Below are 21,173 nucleotides of genomic sequence, written 5' to 3' on the forward strand. Positions count from 1 at the left end.
AAGCTCACAGAACATTTGATACATTTAAAAGTCACCAAAAGTGTGCTGCCTTCTAGTAACTTAGAAAAATACTAACCAAATCTTAGAAATCTCTGCCCACCAATGCAACAATCTGATTCTAAATGCATTTTAACATACTCGCCCAAACTGAACAATAACTGGTTGAAAATACACCTTTGAAAAATGTCAGAGTATGAAAATTACCTAAAATTAGAACAGAAGCAGAATACTCTCTTCAGAAAACAATTCAGCCTCAATATTAAAACACTGGGGTTTCTTCTTCCCTTGCAATTTGATACATAGCTGTAATCCAAAACAATCCTAGCAACCCTAAGGAATTAAAAATGAGGCATCTGCATCAAGAAGGTTCCTCAAGAGAAAATGTACAGGTTGTTCATCAGTGTGAACTGTTGGTAGTGCACAAAGCAGTAGCTACTCTGCCACATGACTCCTTTTTATCTTGCTAAGTTCCAAAGGGAAATCAAGTTGCTGCTGAAAGACATTTGCACTGCTACAGAAAGAAATTAACCTAATCCAAGCAACAGAGTTTTGTACTTGGAGTAAAGGAATGCATTATGAAAACGTTAGAAAGAAGATGCAGTGTAACAAAAACCTCAAATACCAGAGATCACTGCAGCAGCATTCTTGCTGTATGCTGTAGTACAGACAGAGAAAAATACTGTGGGAGGAGAGGTCTCACATCAGAGCATTGTCTGAAACAGCAGACAGCAAGGTCCTGGTACACAAGGCAAGGTCAATGCAACTGGAGAGTCATCTGTTTAAGAAAACACACTATTATTAGATGCAAGTTATGCAGCACTTGTGCATACTGATCAAATAAAACCATTACCCCAAATATAAATGTTTTCAAATGGCAGGTTCGACTTTGCACACGATGTTTCCAATTTTTGTGTCTTATTTAAAACATTCAAATGATTAACATAAAGAATATGGAAAATACTCAAGTATTTACTTTTTTAATTACTTATGAAATCTTACAATAATTAGAAAATGCAATAAGGTATTTTTTTAAATGAGGTGGCTCCACTGGAAAGGTCATAACAAATTATTAAATACTACTTAGTGATAGCAATGTAGAATAAAAAGTATCCCGGAGTTGATAGCCTATTTAAACTATCATGATATGCCATGGACTACTGTGAGTAAAGTATTACTAAATATACTGGCCTACAGAATAACACTTCCTTGTACAAGACTCAAGCCTGCACTGCCTCCATAATCAAAGGTTATGCTGAAGTACACAGGAGTTTCATGTAACAAATGCAGAAGGCAGCTCCCTGGGGCGTGTCACATATTCCACAAGGTGTGTGTCCCTGCTACTTTAAATCATACACTGAAAGAGCTGGTATTACCTGTGGCACCATCACTGACACTTGATTAATTAGAGAAATGTCGTGGGCTCCGAAAGAAGGAAGATTCTGGTAGGGAGTTGAGCTCATTCCTTCTAGGTCTCGGACTTGACCCATTTTCAGTAACTGATGGTACATCTAGCTTTAGTTTGAACATGTTGGATTATTTATGAATGACTAGGCAGTTAAGAAGATAATATTGTGGATGTCCTAGTTTAAAATCAGTGACATGAATTCTTGCACAGATACGTCAGCATGACCAAGTATATGAAACCACCAGGGACCACACTTTGATCCCACAGTGACATATTTACAAATTAACTCCATTGCTTCAAGTAAGATGCAAATTTGTGCCTCAAAAACAGAAGAAAAATATTAGAGAGCTCCCAATACAGGAAATGCAAAGAACAACTGTCACCACTTTATCTCCAGCTCTTAAACATGAGTCTCATTTCAGTAGATGGACATTTCACTCAAAAAAATATCAAAGTGTGAAATATGACCAATATCCGGCAGAACCATGACCATGGAAACTCCACCCACAAGCAGATATACATATAGGTTTGCCAAGACAAATAAAGCAGTATGCAGAGTAAGCTGGACTGCCCTCATGTAATATGTATTCAGTCATGTAGTCCCTCAAGTACACATGCAACAACTCTTTTCTAAATAAGATTAAGAAAGCTCACGAAGGGATAGAATTAACCTAAGGAAAAACATGGATTTCATGTTAGCATGCTAACAGCTTTCTATTATCCACAAATTAATCAGACTGCATACTAAAGGTACAGACAGCCGTTAACCTGCTGTCTGCATAATCAAATAATAGCCACCACTCAAATGAAAACATCAATGGCTGCATTGTGAACAGGCATGAGAGTAGGTCTGTCCACATTGGAGCTGCATGATTCATTACGATGGCTCAGTTACTGGTATTTTCTAAAAGTATATAAAACAAAAGAAGATGTGAATTATTGCTAATAACACTGTCATTGCCATTTATAAAGTCTAGGGCTCATAGTCATGAGCCAATATCCATTTTGAGGTAGATGCAGTACTAAGAGAAAACAAAATACAACCCTTGTTCCAAAGTATGGTATTTAGCATTTTAAAAGAAAATCTGACAGAACTACCTTTGTAAACGTGCAGGTAAATTAAGCTGACTGCTGAAAACCCCTTAGTTTTAATGTTTAAAGAAACATCCACATGCAAATCACGGCTTTTTAATGAAATACTAGATTAATTAATTTTTGCCTCCTTTATAACTCATCTTCCGTTAACCAATTCTTGTTTCAAATCCAAGAACTATTGCTAAATTACAGCTGCTCTTCTCAAAAAAAAGAAAAAAAAAAAAAAAAAGGGCTGCTAACTCAAGCTAAATGATTCCATCCATTATAAATCTACCACAATCCTTCATGAATGGTTACAACTGTTATTTTTCAATATATGCCTTGCTTCTATACTGGATTTCAGTGCAGATTCTAGTCACTGGCTCTTTGATACAAGAAATACTCTCTTCTGTGGGCACTTGGAAATAGTGCTCAAATTGTTTCACAACATTCTTTTGGATAACCTAAATATAGTGAATTCTTTTTTCTCATTTTACAAATCTCCAAAACTTCAAGTTATCTTGTCATCTCTTTCACTGACTTGTTCTGTGATTTCCAGTAAATACAATTTGCGCAAATTTTTTACTCTACAGTACAGCTTTCATGTTTCTTGAACATAAAAGTTTGGGGGTTTTCTTATTAAATTGTTGGAAATCTAGCTTGACCACCACACTTCTATTAAAACACATTAAATCAATGTAAATTGAGAGGACAGGAACTGTGCTGCCTGGCCTGCAATAATAATAACAAATTTCTTACCATGTATGAAAACAGGAATGAACTCATTACGGTATCCTAGATTAATATCTCAATATGGCAGAACATGAATGACTTCTATTTAGATTATGAAGAAAAAAATTATTTCAGTAACGCTGTGCAAGTTGCTGCACAGACTGGACACTTTTTTTTATGACTTGGGCACTTCTCTCTGAAGCACAAATGCTTCGCATTTCCTTCAGCAAAACACTGCGTCTGTTTCTGATTTCACCTGGTCTGTTTCATTGCTCCCAGGTTTGTTTAGGCATTTTTCATTGTGGTTTTGTCATGATCACATACATTGGTTGTCTGTCATTGACTTTTCACAGGATGAGATACCACAGATCAAAGATGATTATCTGTAGTTGGAAACGCATGACTTCTTAAACTACACAAGTCACTGCTTTGCAGTATTTGCTAAATGTCTTTTTCATAATTGGCAGGTTCTCTGATCCCCTTTTAAATATACATACATACATAAAATGTACAAGATTGAAATACTTAGCAAACTTCTGTCACATAAATACAAGCCCAAACTGTACTCCCCACAAGAGTGCCTTACTATGATACACAAAACATTTTACTGTTCCTTGAAGCTCATCTGATCGTTTTTATGCACTTCCCTACCGCTCTACCCAGTTCTTACACTTACTTTATCAGAAGCCTAGTTCACAGACACCTGTATAGCCTCTTCTCTGTATCCCCTGCGCTGGTGGCATCCCAAGGGGGTGCTGCAGAACTGGTAAGCAAGCATCACACCCAACCACTTTGGTTCTGATCCTACAAACACTTCAGAGAAACTATTTCTGGAAGTGTTTGCAGACTTAACAGTCTTTGTAACTCAACCACACTTTACCGAGCAGGCCAAAGAGAAGTCTGGAGCTGGAAGGAATGCATTCACCCATCACGCCTGGGCACCAGGGCCTGCGGCACACACCGAGAGCGCTCGCAAGAGGGGCTTGCCGAGTCCCACCAAGGGGAGAGACACAACTGCTTACAACCAGAGGCTCCCTCCCACGCCAAGTCCCCCACAAGCTACATCACTCTTGTCAGATTACAAGCAGCTACGCTTTAATATCAAAAAACAACTGTTTGTGCAATCACAACAGGTTTAAAAAAAAAAAAAAAAAAAGAGAGAACAAGGAAAGTAAGGGATGAATTTATAACAATTTGTAGCCTGTGGATTAAAGGCAATCCGCCCCAGTTTGCTTCTGCATTTGGGATGTTCTTGAACCCTCCCCGAGGGAAGAGAGAGCGGGAGAGCCCTGCAGCCGAAGGTCGGGGGGAGGGCGCGGGCAGCGGGGCCCACCGGGTCCTGCCGGCGGCGGCGCGGGGCTGCGGAACATGGCCGAAAGCGGAGCCCCGGCCCGCCCGCCGCGGGCAGCCCCCCGCGCTCCCCCTCGGCGCCAGGGATGCCGGGCCGAGCCCCGGCGGGGTGCGCCAGCCCCGCTCGGGAGCCGGGCAAGGAGCCCGTGAAAGCGGCGGGGGTGAGCACCGGACGCACCTTTCAGCGTCCCCACGGCATCTTCCTCCTCTCGCTCCTCCTCAGGCCGGCCAGTGACTCCAGCAGCGGCGGGGCCCCGGCGGCGCAGCGGTCTGCGGGACGGGGCTGCCCCCGCCTCGCCAGCGCTCCACGGCCGCCGCTGCCCGGGGCGGCGGAGCGAGCCAAGCGCTTACCCCGGCGGGCCGGGGGCGGGGGCTGCGGGCGCGCACCGCCCCGCCGGGCCGGGGGCGGGCGGCAGGGACGGAGGGAAGGCGGGATGGAGGGAGGTGCCGCGGGGCAGCGCCGCCGGCTGACTCAGCCGCGGAGCGAGGGCGCGGGACCGCCGGCCAGGGTTCCCCCGGGACCGCCCCTCCTCGGCGGCGGGGAGGGGGCTCCTCCCGCCGGGCGGCTGGCCCCGGGGGGGCGGGTGGCTGCGGTCACCCCCGCACACGGGCTGCCGGCAGCACCGCGGCCAGGCGGGCGCGGGTGGCTTTGCAGCCCCTCCGCAGGCGGGGCCGCGCGGCGCCTCAGGGGGTGCCTGCCGCGCGGGCCGCTCCGCTGGCGCCGGGCAGCGCTCGTGCTGCTGCTGCAGGCCCTGCGAGCCCGGCGGGTAACGCTGCCGGAGCGGCGCCTCAGCTGCGGGTTCCGCTGCCGCCCCCGCTCCTGCGCCCGTGGCTGCTCGCGAGGGACAGGGCGGCGCGCGCGGCGGGGATCACGCTGGGCGGCTCCCAGCTGCCGCTGCCCGCGAGGGCCCTTCCCCCCGCCTCCCGCAAACGCGCGGCGCCGCCGGAGCGCCCCAGCCCCGCGCCTCCACACGCTCGCTGAGTAACGGCGCCGTCCCCCGCGGTGGGAGCCATGCCAGCGCCATCGCCGAGCGGGGGCCGGGGCGGGGGCGGGCCGGGCCGCGGCTGCCTCACTGCATCGGAATGTCGGCGCGCGCCCCGCGGCCCCCAGCACCGCACCGGCGGCGGCCGCGCCAGCGAGGGAACGAGTCGGGAGCGGGTCCCCCGCTGCGCTGCGGCCGCTCCCGCGGGGTCGGCGGGGGAGATGCTGCCTCGCCCCTTTGGCGCTGCGGCCGGCGCGGGGTTTCGGTGAACTCGGCTGCGCATCTGTGCGTGCAGTCCGTAACGTGCGGGGTGCAACGCGGAGAAAAGCAGTGCCATAAACTTTCACTCTAAAGGGAGCGCTTTCGGTTTTTTAAAAAGGCGAAGGTTGGCCACCGAGAGCACGGTTTTATTTAGGACACTTTCATGTGAAGGGCACCGATTCTCATAACTAAGGTATGCGGAGATGGTGTCCCAGCACAGGGTCGTAAAACTTGCAGTTAATTTACTTTATTCCCTTCCAATGTAAGGAACTCGTCGTCCTGTTTTCTAAGGGAAGAACACGTCTGAATGCCTGAGAGTCAGGTTTATTCCTGTGTATTCTCTGTCACCTCAGCAAACACCCTGCACGTCGTGGCAGTGATGCTCGTGCGAGGGTGACACCGCCACAGCGGTACTGAAGCCCCGTAGATAGTCACGGTGAACAAAGCCTATCAGCAGTGCAACAAGTACATCAAAAAAGTCGCCAGTTAAGCACTGGAAGTCTACAGAAGTTACGTCTTTTCAAAAAGTTTGTATTTTGGTGGGGGGTTTTTGAACAATTTAGGTCAAATATAGCATATTATATGTTTATTTACTCACTACTTCCTGGCTTTACATTTATTATTTACTCTGACCCTTTTGGTGGTTTCTGATTATCAGGATAGTGAGAGAAAATATATCCACTAATGGAAAGCAGCTTGACCTTATTAGCCGCATAATGTCAAAATCATTTATTGCTTAGGAGACATGAGACATGGCCAGTCCAAACTAATTCAGTTAATTAACAGATAATATTGATCATTCTATACTGAAATACAGTACATATTGGATAAAATTGGGCCCTACAGAAAATGTAATATTCCCATTGCCTCCAGCATGGCACATATTTCATTCACTGCATATAGCACCCCAAAAAAATGCCACAATACATATTTTGCAAAAAAAAGTAAAATTTCAGCAGTCAATCTTTTCTTTTCCAGTTCATGTTCTGTCTGATCTGTGTAGTTTTCAGTACTTCCATATTTTCATATACTGACTATCGGCCCAAAATACATGTAATTCATAATACTTTAGCTTACTTTACATTGTGTTAGTGTCAGAGACATATTAACTACTTCATAACAAATAATGCAATAGGTTTTCAGCATTGCAATGGTGACAATGAATTATTCTCTAAACACACGAGCAACAGGAACCTTTCCGTGGAAGCTTTTTCCAGTTTCTCTCTGCTTTTCCAGTTGTTTTAAAGAGTGCAGGAAAGTTATTATCACATTATTCCAGTGGAAAATATATCTATAAATTTTCCTTCACAGCATGTTTGCACTTAATTCTTTTCAGCTCACAAAACTCAAACAATAAAACTATCCTGTACTGAAAAGAAAGTGATACATTTTACAGAATGGAAAATTTGGAGAAATCACCATATCCTTGACTCAACAAAAGACTAAGGCATCTGTCTAACTTCAGGCACATGTCAACGAGCCAACTTAGCATACCAGGGATCAATAACATACTCGAGCAATTCGTTGCATTAAAGATCTCTTTCTGAGATCCAGTTCCTCACATGTAAATTGAAGACTTTCATGTTTCACTAGGACACTGGACGATTATTTAATAATGGTAAGATTTTCAAACACTCTGATAATAGAAAATACCAAAAAATATCTAACAATGTGAAAGTTGCAAGTCAGATACAATAGCGACAGGTGCTCTCTACAAAACAATTAGATGCTCATTTCCACCAGGATGACTTTCACTTCTCTGAATACTGTAGGAAAGAAGAAATGACCAAGATTACAAAGTCACAGGGCTGCTGACATAGCTGCTCTCTTCCTAAAATGTGTTTACACAATTGCTAGTTCAGAAATTGCATCCCTGAAGAGCACTACAGACTGAGAAAAAATTAAGTAGGAATGAATAATGTGCCTAGAAATATCTAGCAAAGTAGGTGGCTACTTAATATTTTTAATGTGATTTCCTTCTTTAAAACCAAGTCAGAAGTTATACATAGATCATGGGAAAGGTGAAATTGCATCCCAATTACATATTTACAGTTGAGACAAACCATCTTCTTTCCATTCCAACAGAAGTACGTGGCCCTCTGAGATGCTGCAAGCAGATTTACTTGGCAAGAACTTCATTTCCTTGGTGACATGTTGGAAAGCTGCCCATTAGAATAGTTACCCGGGTAATCTGTTTTGCCTCTGTAATGGTGAGATTCATCTGGTTTAGACCTCTCCTCCTGATTGTACACAAAACAGAACTCCCCTCAACAAAAGTCACTGACCTTCTTTCAAAACTAATTTGTTCCCAAGTTGGGAGAAATCTGCAGGCACTTGTTAGCATTAAGGACTCCACTTCCTCTGCGGGGGATTCCCGTGCCAGAGTTTTGCCTAAGTGAATTTTGAGCTGCTTGACAACCTCAGTGCTATATAGATGTAGAAACTCTTTTTTGTTGCACTGGACTTGACTCATGGGTCACGGTTTCTTTTTAACATTCTCGGCCAAGCAGAAAGTGCTTTGAGAATGCTTCAGTTTTCTTTTCCTTCTCATCGTACATCAGTGTCCACAGTGTTTTTATGAGAACTAGCATATAATCATCAAATCGTACCCTACTCCATCAGGCTTGACAATATAGAAAGACAACACATCCAGCTGAAATTTACTATATTGCTAGATTAATTAGCAACACAAAGTGATATAAGCAATACCAAGTGATATTAGCTCAAGGTAGAGAAAGGAAGTTTTACTAATCTATGATTCTACACGTATTTATGGGTAGAGAAAAATACAGGACTTTCAGAAAATGTTCGTGTGTCTTTCAGCTCATGCCAGCTAACAGTCTTCTACCAACCATGTATTTTGGACTTTGGGTTACAAAATTTATTTAGAGATGAACTTCAAAGTGATGCATAAATATTAAATTCCACAAATTCCTGCAAGATGGTAACTATTATTCACATTATACAGACAGGGAAACTAAAGCAATGTGAGTTTACTTGGGCAATTTTCCCAAAGTCAGGAAGAAAAAGTAGCTACAGTGGTAGGATTAGTACTCAAGAATACCTGGCTTCTTTTCTGCACTCAGTCTGAACTATATGTCCCATACTGTACAACTATACTGCCTAAACCCTGCAGTATAATGTATAAAGGAGTATTTTGTCTTTAATCATGGTATTCTATAGCAATATTTTCAAACAATTTATTTAACAAATTACATAAAACACTTAAAATATGCTTTTAATTTAAAAAAGTAGCCAAAAGGTTTTTCCTTGGGCTTTGCTCCAAAATTCACCCTTCAGCTAGGACTAAGGAAAAGCACGCACGCTCGCGCAAATGCAAACAGAAATTCTCAAAGAAAATTAGAAACACATGAAAATAAGGACTGAGGGTGTTTTCTTAACTGCACTCTGGTTTCAGTATAGCAAAAATTTTATTGATTTACTAATGGATAGCAATTTTTCTTGTGAAGGAACACGTAGGCCTTATCTACAATTAATTTCTCCCTTCCGTTACACCAATTATCATTCTACACAAGTACAGCCCATGGAGGCAGGGAGCGACTGCTCTGTCAGGGCAGCTCAGCTCTCTCTATAAAGCACAATTCTGCTTCAATCATAAGGTGATTTTGCCCTACGAAAATACTTTTTACAGAAAGCCAGTTTCAGTTAAAACAACTATTATTTTAGTAAAAGCCCAATTTTGAGACTATTTTATTGTAATTGCTAGATAAATAATCAAAACCAGTACATTTTCTACATGAATCAAAATAATAAACACATGGAAGATGAGCTACTTGAATTTCAGAAATTGGTTTTAAATTACTAACTCTGGACTGGAGGTTTCTTATCAAGCCTGCTATTCCATGAATGTTCCAGGGCATTTGCAATTATATTATAATTTTAATGTTACTTTACGTGATGTGAAGTCTGTTTTGCCCATCTGACTATTGTAAACACCAGCAGTCACACAGGCAATTCTGAAAGCCTAATGAACATGCTGAAAGAGTTTCTGACATTTCAATTCAAAGAAAAAAAAAACCCTAGATAAAATAATTGACTGTTAAAAAACCCTAAAAAGCTGAAACACTTAATAAAGTTTTGTAATAGACATCAGCTGCTCGACTTTCAAATCATTAGTTAAAGTCATCTTCCAATTAGACTTTGGAAGAGACACAAAAGGTTTTGGAGTAAACCTGAAAGTAGATTATGTTCAAGTATCTCTAAGACAGAACATTCCTAATAAGGGTAATTAATTTTAAAGATGGAACAATTCCATTATTACTTTTTTGGCTATAGAAGTTTTAGTCTGACAAATTTCATATTTCAATGGAGTAACGCCTGATATTGATCAAATTCAAGGAAGCATTTATGCCTGAACTGTACTCCTATCATATAACTTAGCTATAATTTTAATACTGATTTCTGCTACATTTTTTTAATGACAATTTTTTAAAAGTTAAATATTATATTAGAATGCAGGTCTTCAAAACATTAGAGGGAGAACTTGTTTACTTCAACTTACAGTTCACAGACAATGTATTGATACTAGTAATTAGATAAAGTTAATAAATTTAATAAAATGGAATAGTACACCATAATTTTCTGTTCTCCCTACAAAAACAGAAGATGGAAAATATATGTCTATTAATGGATTAATCTCTGAGAATTTCGGGGTCAAGAACAGTACATAAATATTAGCAATATTAAAGTGTCAAGTAATAAATGCTGATATTCCAGATCAAATTATACAACCGTAATGAGAATGTATTGAGAAGTCTTATTACTTTGCTAATATAGTCTTAGATTTAAAGTTTCTTGAATACACAGTAAAGGCTTTAATATATTTATGATAAAATGTGTTGTTTTCTTGAATGAAATTACATGGTCCAGCCATGATGGAGCATTGTCCTGAGCATCGAAGTAATAAAGACTGATTTATCTAAGCTCATTACGTGTATCTATCTTTGTATAATGCCATTAACTGCTCAGGTTCACCTGACTAATCCTGTTGAACAGTATTTTATTTTAAGTCTTGTTTCTCCTGATTGACATTTTCAAGGAAGCTTTACCAAAAGGCAGTTATTTTATTGCCTCATAATTGTGCCTTTAGTTTATTATTATTGTACTCATGGATTCACTTAATCCGCAAACCAACAAATGAGCTGACTTGCCTGTGCTCAGTCATCACTTTAAATGTGCAGCCAGGACAATGAGTTATTCATGTAATATATTATAAAACCTGTACTGTCCTTAATGCCCACTTCTAAACAACAATTCTGCAGGGTCGATTTAACATTCAGTTCCTTTATTGGCAACCTGCCATAGTATACGTTTGACCAAGTTCAACAACCAACACAAGAATTTGTTTAACTGTTCTGGTTGGTTACCTAAAGCCATAATATATTTAAACATTTCTTTATTTTTCTTCTAATAGCTGAAAAATTTGGGTGCAAACACAGTAGGCAATAATATTAGAAAGCATGTAGTTTTCACCCTCCATGGGCTGTACTTGTGTAGAATGATAATTGGTGTAACGGAAGGGAGAAATTAATTGTAGATAAGGCCTACGTGTTCCTTCACAAGAAAAATTGCTATCCATTAGTAAATCAATAAAATTTTTGCTATACTGAAACCAGAGTGCAGTTAAGAAAACACCCTCAGTCCTTATTTTCATGTGTTTCTAATTTTCTTTGAGAATTTCTGTTTGCATTTGCGCGAGCGTGCGTGCTTTTCCTTAGTCCTAGCTGAATACAAAGTATGTTAGTATTTTTGCTCTTAATGTTAAGATAGTTCATTTCATGTTGGATGATACAAAGTACCCTCTACTTAAAAAGTTTAACTCAAAATCTTGTGGTGTTTTCCAGTGAAGTCTGGCAAAAATTGTTCCTTTGCACCGATATATAATACACATGTACATTAAGAGATTTAATTATTAAAAACATGGAGGATATGGGGAGGGAATCACATAAATTTCCCAAGAATTTTGTTGCCTTCTTCCAATAGGCTGCTCTTCTTTTAGGACTTAATTCTGCTATTTGATATTAGTATAATTTCTCTTTTACAATACAGAAATCATGTATTCTTACTGTAGCCAAATAAAACTATTTTATGTGTTATCTATTTATGGCACAAAGTTTAATGTTCACAACCATTTTATTTTCTGCTGCTTCTGTAAATATTCTTAGAGGATATGCCTGTAGATGAAAGATTATCAGCTCAAGACTAAGATTAATCTTTTATTAAAATATTAATGCTTGAAACAAGCAAATCCTACTTCCTAATGCTATACAGTCTTAGCATCAAAATAAGAGATTTCTACAAATGTAGAATATACAACCTTCTTGAAATTATTAATATCAAAATAAAAGTACATTTTGCAAAAACTGACATCTGCTTCAAAGTAAAACCCTGGGTATTACCTGATTCTTCCAAGACTATTTGAGAAAGGACATTATTAACCTTGTAAAAAAACCCAAGCATATCTAAGTTACTTCTAGCTTTCCAAGAAAAACTCAGGTTGTTGGAGTTACTCACGTATAAAGGCTGCAGAACAGACCAAAGTTTTATATAATGCTGGCATACAAAATTCAACTGAAAGTTTGCCTCATCCTAAAATTTAGGTAGTGCTTTTTACAGTCTAATGCTGGGACGTTAATTTTTATGTGATAAAATCTGAAGATAAATGAGTTACATAATCTTTTATATTATTCTTATGAATTAGGGTAGATTTTAAATAAAAATAATTGGCAACTTTTGCTGTTCAGTCTAGTAAAAACGTATTTCAGAACTCGCATACACAGAATGTCTTCACCACGTGTTTGTTTCAAATTTATTATATTCTCCTACCTTATGCAAATACTTGCAAGAAGACATCTTACAAATCTGCTAGTAATACCACTAATTGGCTGAAGGATTCCTAAAAATGCATTTGCTTTTGGGCAATGGATGTGTTCAGGAATAAGGGCACTCAGAAATCAGCACACAAAACTTTCATAACTTTTTGGGGGAACTAATGTCCTAGAAGAAGAGGTAATACACCCACAGAGATTTGTTTGTTAACAAAACAGTGTTTAGACAGGGAAAAGGAAGTAGTAGCTGATCAAATTTAAAGGAGTTGAAAGGGAGAGTGCCATTCATAGGGCTAGATCAATCCTCAGTCTTTGCTGGGCAATTTGTGAACTAGATCTTACGAGGGGTTAACTGCACCCCTATGTCACATAACACAGTGGCAATTTCACCTTATCACTCTTGCATTTTGGGATCCCTCATTTCTATTGCAGATGGATGGCTTCCAAATAGAAAACATAATTCAGACAATGTTCAGGAAATCAAGGTCGTTTTGGTTGTACAACCCAGTGTTTAAAAGAGCTTGGCCTCTTGTGTGTCTTTTTCAAATTTAGTTCTTCAGTGATGCTCTTCTCATTTAAAGCTATTGAACTGGAGTAGATTCAAACATATATTTAAACTGTTAGTTTATTGAATCTGGCAAAAATAAAACTGAATCAATTTTATAAAGAAAACATATAATTGGACTATTCAGATATTCCAGTGTGTAACCAATTTATTTTTTTTTTTTTTTTGCCAGCTTTGATTAGCATTTGCTAGCGCACATGAACTCTGGTCATGTAACAAAAGGTCTTGCTCTGCCCACTATTTTGACATTTGATACTATTACAACAAAAAAAAAAAGGTTCAAGAACAGGCATCTGACAGTTAATATGTTCAACGATCCATCTTTTCCATCAATGATAGAAGACTACGTTCTTTAATCTTACATTTACAAACAATTAACTTTTTAGATTAAATTCCTGTGTAGTTCTGTTAATATATTGGCTTTTGCTCTCACTGTGCTTGTGCACATGCTGTTTGTCATAGCAACATATAGTTATACTACCAGCAGCATTTTATACATAAACGCAACATAATTTGATACTTAGGGACATAAAAGATGCATGTGGTTTTGCCCCATCATCTTTCTTTCTAGAAGTGCTAACAATAGAACACAAAATAATGATCATATTGCTCTAAACAGTAGGTTTATGAAAAGGAAGTAAGTCCATTATCTGCCCAAATGATTCTGACAGGTCATGAATACTGTTTCATACTGAATAGTAAATCACTGCAATTCTAATATAGTGTTACACTAACAAATCAATTGAAAAGGAAAATAATATGAGAAAAATCTTTTTGCGCTGTAATAGCACCCATGTTTTAGCCTGGTACGCATTTCAATGCTTTGCTGAAATCTATAAAAGGTAAGTAAATAATAATCTACTGCTTTCTACAAAGTCAGGCTGGCTGATTAGCTGTTAAAAATATGGGAGTATGGGAATACTTGTGGTTAATCTTAAAAGTTATTCAGAAATGAGTATATATGACCAGAACTTTCCATGAAAGAAGCCAGACAATCAGACTGCAAAAAGAGTAATCACTATTTTGCTCTTTGGTCATGAAATTAAAAAAAAGGACATGAACTTTGCATATGTCTATTATAGCCTTCTCCCACCAAAAGGAACATTATTAAATTTACTGTAAATTCTACAAATCTGTATTTTACAATCAATGTGTAAAGTTCTAATACTAAATAGTTGAAGCAAAAAAATTTTGCCTTGTTCCATTATCACATCAGTGCACATAGTTTCACAGCTAGTCCTGAACAATTCGATTTTGTGTAACCTTAAATGCAACAGAACCTTAGTAAAGTGTTCTTTCTTCCATAATAAAAACAAAATAAACTTCAGCTTCTGTTTTCTATGCCAGTTGAGATTCTTTGTAGTAATTCCTTCCACATCTGCTCTGCAGCTTTCAGGTTCATAAAAGCAGTATCTCCCAATTTCCTTTCATCAAAATATCCATATGCTGTGTTTTATAGACATGTTGGTACACTTTAACACTGAAGCACTGATTACAACTTGGAATGATATGCTAAGGCTAAGAAAATAAATACATGTGGTTATGAGGCATCTGATACTGAAAATCCCAAACAACCTAGCCAAAAATTCCTCAAAGTGGGATAACATACGAACATAAGTACACCTGAAATTATCACAGAAGTTGTAAAAATAGAATTGAGAAGTAAAGAAAAAAAAAGCAAATAATAAAACCAAACACAAGCACTGCCAGATTCTAAACTAATGACCTAAGATCACGAACAGAAAAGTGGCCATTCAGATGATGATAGTAAAACTGTCACTAAAGAACCAAATTGTTTGGAAAAGTGGCTGATATGGGAAGAGCTTGATAAACCACTTATCCAAAACATGATTTTCTAGGATTTCTGAAGGTAGTACAGGGTTGGTATCTCTTCCTCATTTCAAGTTTCTAAGTTGCTCGTGTGTTGTAAATGTCAGTGGCTTTCCAGTGAACAGTGCATCGATGGGAGCATTCGATGGGACAGAGAGCATAAGATGGATGATCTCCACATCACATAGATCTTTACTATATGCAGGATCAGGAGAGTTTTGCGCTGTCCTGACCAATCTGTAATGCTGTATTCCTTTTTTTTGTGTGCTGTCACTGCGCACCCAATGCTTCTGTCCCCTTGAGGGTACGAGCATAGCAGCTGCCCTCACTTCCACATCTGAGAGATGACAGTCTGAGGACAACTGAGGAACTGAAGGTAGCCGCTGTTCTTTACAGCAAATTGTATGTAAGAATGGTATAATCTATATAAAAATTAGGGGGCGTAAGAATGTCCATTAACCTCAAGAGAACGAGAATTAGGCTGTGATTATAAAAATTGCAGCATAATCCTTCATGCCTCTGTCTAGAAGTTCCTAATGCACTAAAAACATTGCAGCGGGAGAAATGAAACGTTAATAATGCTTTTTCATCAATTACCTACCTGGAACATATTTCTGAGTGTGCATATGAAAGAGGAAACCTGTCTTCTCACAAAAATTGATCAGTAAGGACCGCAAATAAATGTTTTCAATCCTGAAATGAAACTCTAAATATCCAATAAAAGGAGACAAAAGGCAAATTAGAAAAACATGCTGCAAAATATCTGTGGACATCAAAAAAACTGGAAAGACCAAAGAGTCCTCTAGAGCTGACTTTTTTTTTTGCTTGAGAACAACAGTATACAAGTTTGTTGGTCAAAACTCTTGACATCTAGAGAGCTATAGCCTAACGTAAGAGTAGCATCTATTACCTCAAAAACAAGGTTTCCAGGTGTTAATAAAGGCATACTAAAGAAACAAAATTGTAGGTTTAACACTACTTTTCCTATTTTCTTCCATGCTAATCCTGGGATACAAGTTACAGTCTGAAGCAAGCAACACACTGTCAAGGGTATTCTTATATAATCAGTAGAGAACAAACTGTTCCTTCTCTTCCTTAAATCCGTACCCAATCACACAGACAGGGCTCATCATGACAGTTTTGCTAGAGAGTGCTTGCCAGTGAGAGAACATGGATTTCCCTATACACACACTCTTCCAAGTGAATATGGGATACCAGAGGCTGTTCTCTAAAGTTGTGTCAAGATGATTTGTGATAGACATTTACATTAAGTTACATTTGCAAGTTCTGCTGATCCAGAAAATATGGTTAATCTGTAATTGTTATGGTTTGCATAGCTTAAAAAATATTATACGCATTTATTTCACACCTTCCTTCCTTCCCTGAACATACAATATAGCCTAACTGTACTGATAACATCTTACATTGAAATTAGCCACCTTTATTACAGATTAAGGACTATTGAACTGCAAGGGAAATACAGCTATATGGCTCCAGCAAGTATAGCAGAGTAGTGAGATGAATCACATGAGCAAACCAGGCTTCTGGGGTAGAAAAAGCTACCTTGTTCTCTGTAGTCCTCCCATAGGACATTTCAGATTGTGGTATTTCTTTATCACTCTCCATTTTTACTATTAATGTAAATGTTTTGCCATAGGACAAGAGTAAAGAACATTGGCTGTGTTTTCATAGAGACTTCCTATGTATGTTACTACTAACAGTAGAACACAAGGCCTTATTCATATTGTATAAAGATGACGTCTAATGAAGAAATTGAACACACATCTATTACAAGGCATTGGTTGGCATGAAATATTTCTGGTAAAGTAAAAAAAAAAACCCAGCACAATCAGGATTACTTTTTAAAAGCATACAGCTTTTTCCTTCACTTCCTGATCAAAACTCAATAGTGACTGAAGAGTTTTTATGGTAATATAAAGGAATATTTGTTTTAAGAAATAAATTACAAACGGGATATTAGAAAGTAAATATTAAGATCTGATTTACAGTGCACTTCATATGAAATAAAATGGATTTGCCACATAGCTTTTCCAAGTTATATTAGAAAGCTTTTTCTCTCCTTTAATGTTGCTTGGCTTCCCAAAAACTGTCCAGTACTTCCTATTAAATGGAACACCACATACTAGTGCCAGCTAACACCAGCAAAAAATCCTCCAGCCAACCTTCCAATGGAAACAAGTTGACAAGTATTTTTTCTAGCTCACTATAGCAGTTAAATGTATCATCTCCTCCCTTTCTAATACTTCCCTCCTCTAAATTAAGTTGAATTTGGAACAACCGTTCCCAACTCTACCAGGCTTCAGGTGTGGTGTGTCTATGCTCAAAAGCCTGCATAACTTCCCCATTTAACCAGCTGGTCCAACTGAAGAGGCTCTTCCAGCACACCTGGGAAACCTTGCCATTGGAAATATTTGGCAGTAAGGCCCTGGGGATGAGGTGCTAGAAGAGGAATAGAGCCTCCCCGCCTCAGCACCTGCACCAAGAACCTGTTCAAGAACTATAAAGGGATCTCACTCTAGCCCCAAAATAAAAATCAGAGTGGAACAGAAAATATTGTTGTAAATCTGCCAAACAACAGAAAAGCAGGAGGCAGTAGTTTTAATGTGCTGATCAACAGCTCAGACAGCATATGTTTTCTATTTCTATGCAAAATCAGAACTAGTAGACTAAATTCATCCTAACTCATCACAAATTACCCCAGATATAATAGAGAATGTACTTGTCATTCCTCCCCCTCTTTTTATTTTTTAAAGAATGCTTAGAACATATGCTAGATATACAGACTGTACCATATCCAGTAACATTTCCATCATTTATCAACAGTCCTGACTAACTGGGGAGGTCCTGCAAGACTGGAGGTTGGCCAATGTGATGCCTGTCTCCAAGAAGGGCAGGAAGGAGGATCTGGGGAGCTACAGGCCTGTCAGCCTGACCTCGGTGCTGGGGCAGGTTATGGAGCAGATTGTCCTGAGTGCCATCACATGGCACATGCAGGAAAATGGGGGATCAGGCCCAGCCAGCATGGGGATATGGAAGGCAGGTCCTGCTTGATGAACCTGATCTATGACAAGATGATGTAGTGGATGAGGGAAAGGCTGTGGATGTTGTCTGCCTGGACCTTAGTAAAGCCTTTGACACCATCTCCCACAGCATTCTCCTGGAGAAACTGGTTGCCCATGGGTTGGACAGGTGTACTCCATGCTGGGTTAAAAGCTGGCTGGACAGCCAAGCCCAAAGGGTGGTAGCAAATGGAGTTACATCCAGCTGGTGGCCAGTCACAAGTGGTGTTCCCCAGGGCTCAGTACTGGGGGCAGGCCTGTTAAATATCTTTTATCAACGATCTGGACAAGGGAATTGAATGCAATCTCAGTGAGTTTGCAGATGACACCAAGTTGGGCAGGAGTATTGACCTGCAGGAGGGCAGAGAAGCTCTGCAGAGGGATCTGGACAGGCTGAACTGATGGGCTGAGGCCAGTTGTATGAGGTTCAACAAGAACTGGGTCCTGCCTGTGGGTCACAGCAGCCCCACACAGCCCCACAGGCTGGGGCAGAGCGGCCGGGAAGCTGCCTGGCGGGGAAGGCCCTGGGGGTGCTGGCTGACGGCCGGCTGGGCATGGGCCAGCACTGTGCCCAGGTGGCCAAGGAGGCCAAGAGCATCCTGGCCTGTATCAGAAACAGTGTGGCCAGCAGGTCAAGGGCAGTGATGGTGCCCCATCCTTGGCATGGGGGAGGCCTCACCTCTAATCCTGTGTTCAGTTTGGGCCCCTCGCTACAAGACAGACATTGAGGGGCTGGGGCGGGGGCCGGGGCACGAGTCGCACGAGCAGCGGCCGAGGGGGCTGGGGCTGTTCAGCCTGGGGAGGGGGCGGCTCGGGGGGGCTTATCGCTCCCTGCAGCTGCCTGACAGGGGCTGTAGGCAGGGGGGGTTGGGCCCTGCCCCCAGGGAACAAGCGACAGGACAAGAGGGAACGGCCTCAAGCTGCACCAGGGGAGGTTTGGATTGGATAGGAGGCAAAATTTCTTCACTGGAAGGGTGGTGAAGAACAGGCTGCCCAGGGAGGTGGTGGAATCACCATCCTTGGAGGTGTTCAGAAGAGGCATAGATACGATGCTTAGAGGCATGGTTAAGTGATGGACTTGGCAGTCCTGGGTCAACAGTTGGACTTGATGTTAAAGGTCTTTTCCAATCCAAATGATTCTATGGCCATTACCAACAAGATGTCTAATTTCATTACAACATCCCTTTCTCAATTCACTGACGTTCACATGCAGGCGGCAGGCCCACTGTCCCCTTGCTCCCCAGAATTCTGAGACAGAGCATTGCTGAAGCCCTCCTGTACCCTCGAGAATGTTTTGCCCTGAGAGAGGGTGCAAGATGCAGTTTAAAACATCAGAGAAAACAGTTTAAGAGATTATTCAGGGGTCTGCTGAGCAGCATCCTGTGAAGTACTTCAATAGCACCTAGACTCCTACTCACATTTGGGTATTTACATTGTGTACATCACACTGTATTGAAACTTTCATTGTCTAAAACTGTGGATTTGCATTTTTAACAGTTTAGTGTAATTTTACACATTAAGAAATAAATTCAGAAAGACAGCCCCACCTACTGACAGAACAGTCAAAATACAGAGTGAAATAAAAGGAACTTGATACTGGCTGATGAGGAAACAGGTTTTCTTTCCACCTCTTTCACACAGACCCCAGAATCACTTTATACCAGCAGGGCAAGAACTCAAACCTCTCATTTTCTCTTTGCTCAGTGAATCAGTTCTAATGACACAGTAGTTTCTCATTATCCTTTCCAGAATTTACCGCTACTTGAGAGGACAAGGTGGGAATTTGATTCAATCCTGTCAGAAAATAAAGTTCAACACAAAGCTAATTGAAGAATCAGAAAAATCAGCTGAAACCTATTTGAACAGTTCATCTGCATATTGTATCTCATGTACTGCTCAGCATACAAAGACTGCTTTATCAAGTCAATAAGGGGATAATTCGCACTGCTTGTATTTTGCCACTTTAGTGAAGTTTATTTTCCAAGTAATAACGAGAACACTTTTTCCTTTGAAACCCTTTGATCACTTTGCTGCTTGCTTTTTTTGTTGTTTTTGGAGTGGGTAGACATAATTCTAGAATTTTGTTTCAAGAGTCTTAGGATTCAGTAATAGCCCTCATCTCTTCATGTGCTATGTCACTATCCATTTGTAAATAAGCAAGACTTTAATGTTGTCTATCCAAACAGCTTTATTCCTTTCCCTTAAAGCATATGTTTCCATATATTTATAGTTGTTCCCAAGAACCTACAGAACTGCCGAGAGAAATCTGCAAAGTTTCTCCACAAAGCTCTTTCACAATTAGTCTCCTGTCCATGCCAGGCACAGTAAGCTCTCTTGAAAGTACTTTTCTTTTACTTTTGAGCCCGAGAAACAGATGTTGTCAAGTCATCCTACAGTGAGTTAATTTTTGAGCACGCAAGGTGAAGAAGAGGGTGCTGGACAGACAGGCTAACACTGCTAGTAATTCCTCGCTATGTAACTCAGCATTATAGAGGGAAAAATAGATGAGGGAAGACAAGTCAAGTCACACCCAGAAATAAAGATCCATTATATGCACAAAGCTCTCAAGTAGGCCAACACCCTTGTCCAGTTCTGGTGTCTTCTGCTCTTACAGAGCCAGACAATAGTGCAGGAGGAAGCACTGTTATAAGGCTAATTGAAAAAGTACTACAATCTTTTTGTAAAACTGAGCAATGGTGGTGGTTTTCCAATGAAGTATTTTTTTTTCTTTTTCCTTTTTGGTCAACAGTTAATTACTGAAACATTAGATAATGGCAAGCATTTAGGGATTAATTTAGGATCACCTTGTGACAGAAGGGGCAAGACCTGAAATGAAATCATGATGTACAGAAATGAAACAAAAAACAAACAAAACACTCACAAAAGCAAACTGCCACTTGGACACGAAAATTTAACTTCACTGACCTGTCAGTGCCACAGTTTCCAGTTAAGAAATTGCTGTATGGAAGCTGATGGAGCCTCTTTTCATCTCTAGCTTGTCGCAGGGCATAAAAAGTGATGCTGTATGCTAACAGTAGCAGAACG

The 21,173-nt window shown here is 40.5% G+C and overlaps 1 protein-coding gene across 1 annotated transcript in view; it reads right to left on the reverse strand.

The window, feature by feature from the left end:
• The window catches only part of PLCE1 (phospholipase C epsilon 1), a 179,522-nt gene extending 158,441 nt beyond the window's left edge, over positions 1-21,081 (reverse strand). The window contains exons 1-3 of the mRNA XM_080403553.1: positions 21,054-21,081; positions 15,650-15,754; positions 4,740-7,571 (exon numbers count right to left, since the gene is read on the reverse strand). The gene's annotated coding sequence lies outside the window, so the exon portion shown is untranslated. The remainder of the gene's footprint in view (positions 1-4,739; positions 7,572-15,649; positions 15,755-21,053) is intronic.
• Positions 21,082-21,173: the final 92 nt, after the last annotated feature.

This window comes from Falco punctatus, assembly GCF_963210335.1.
Source record: "Falco punctatus genome assembly, chromosome: 9".
Taxonomy (NCBI): domain Eukaryota; kingdom Metazoa; phylum Chordata; class Aves; order Falconiformes; family Falconidae; genus Falco; species Falco punctatus.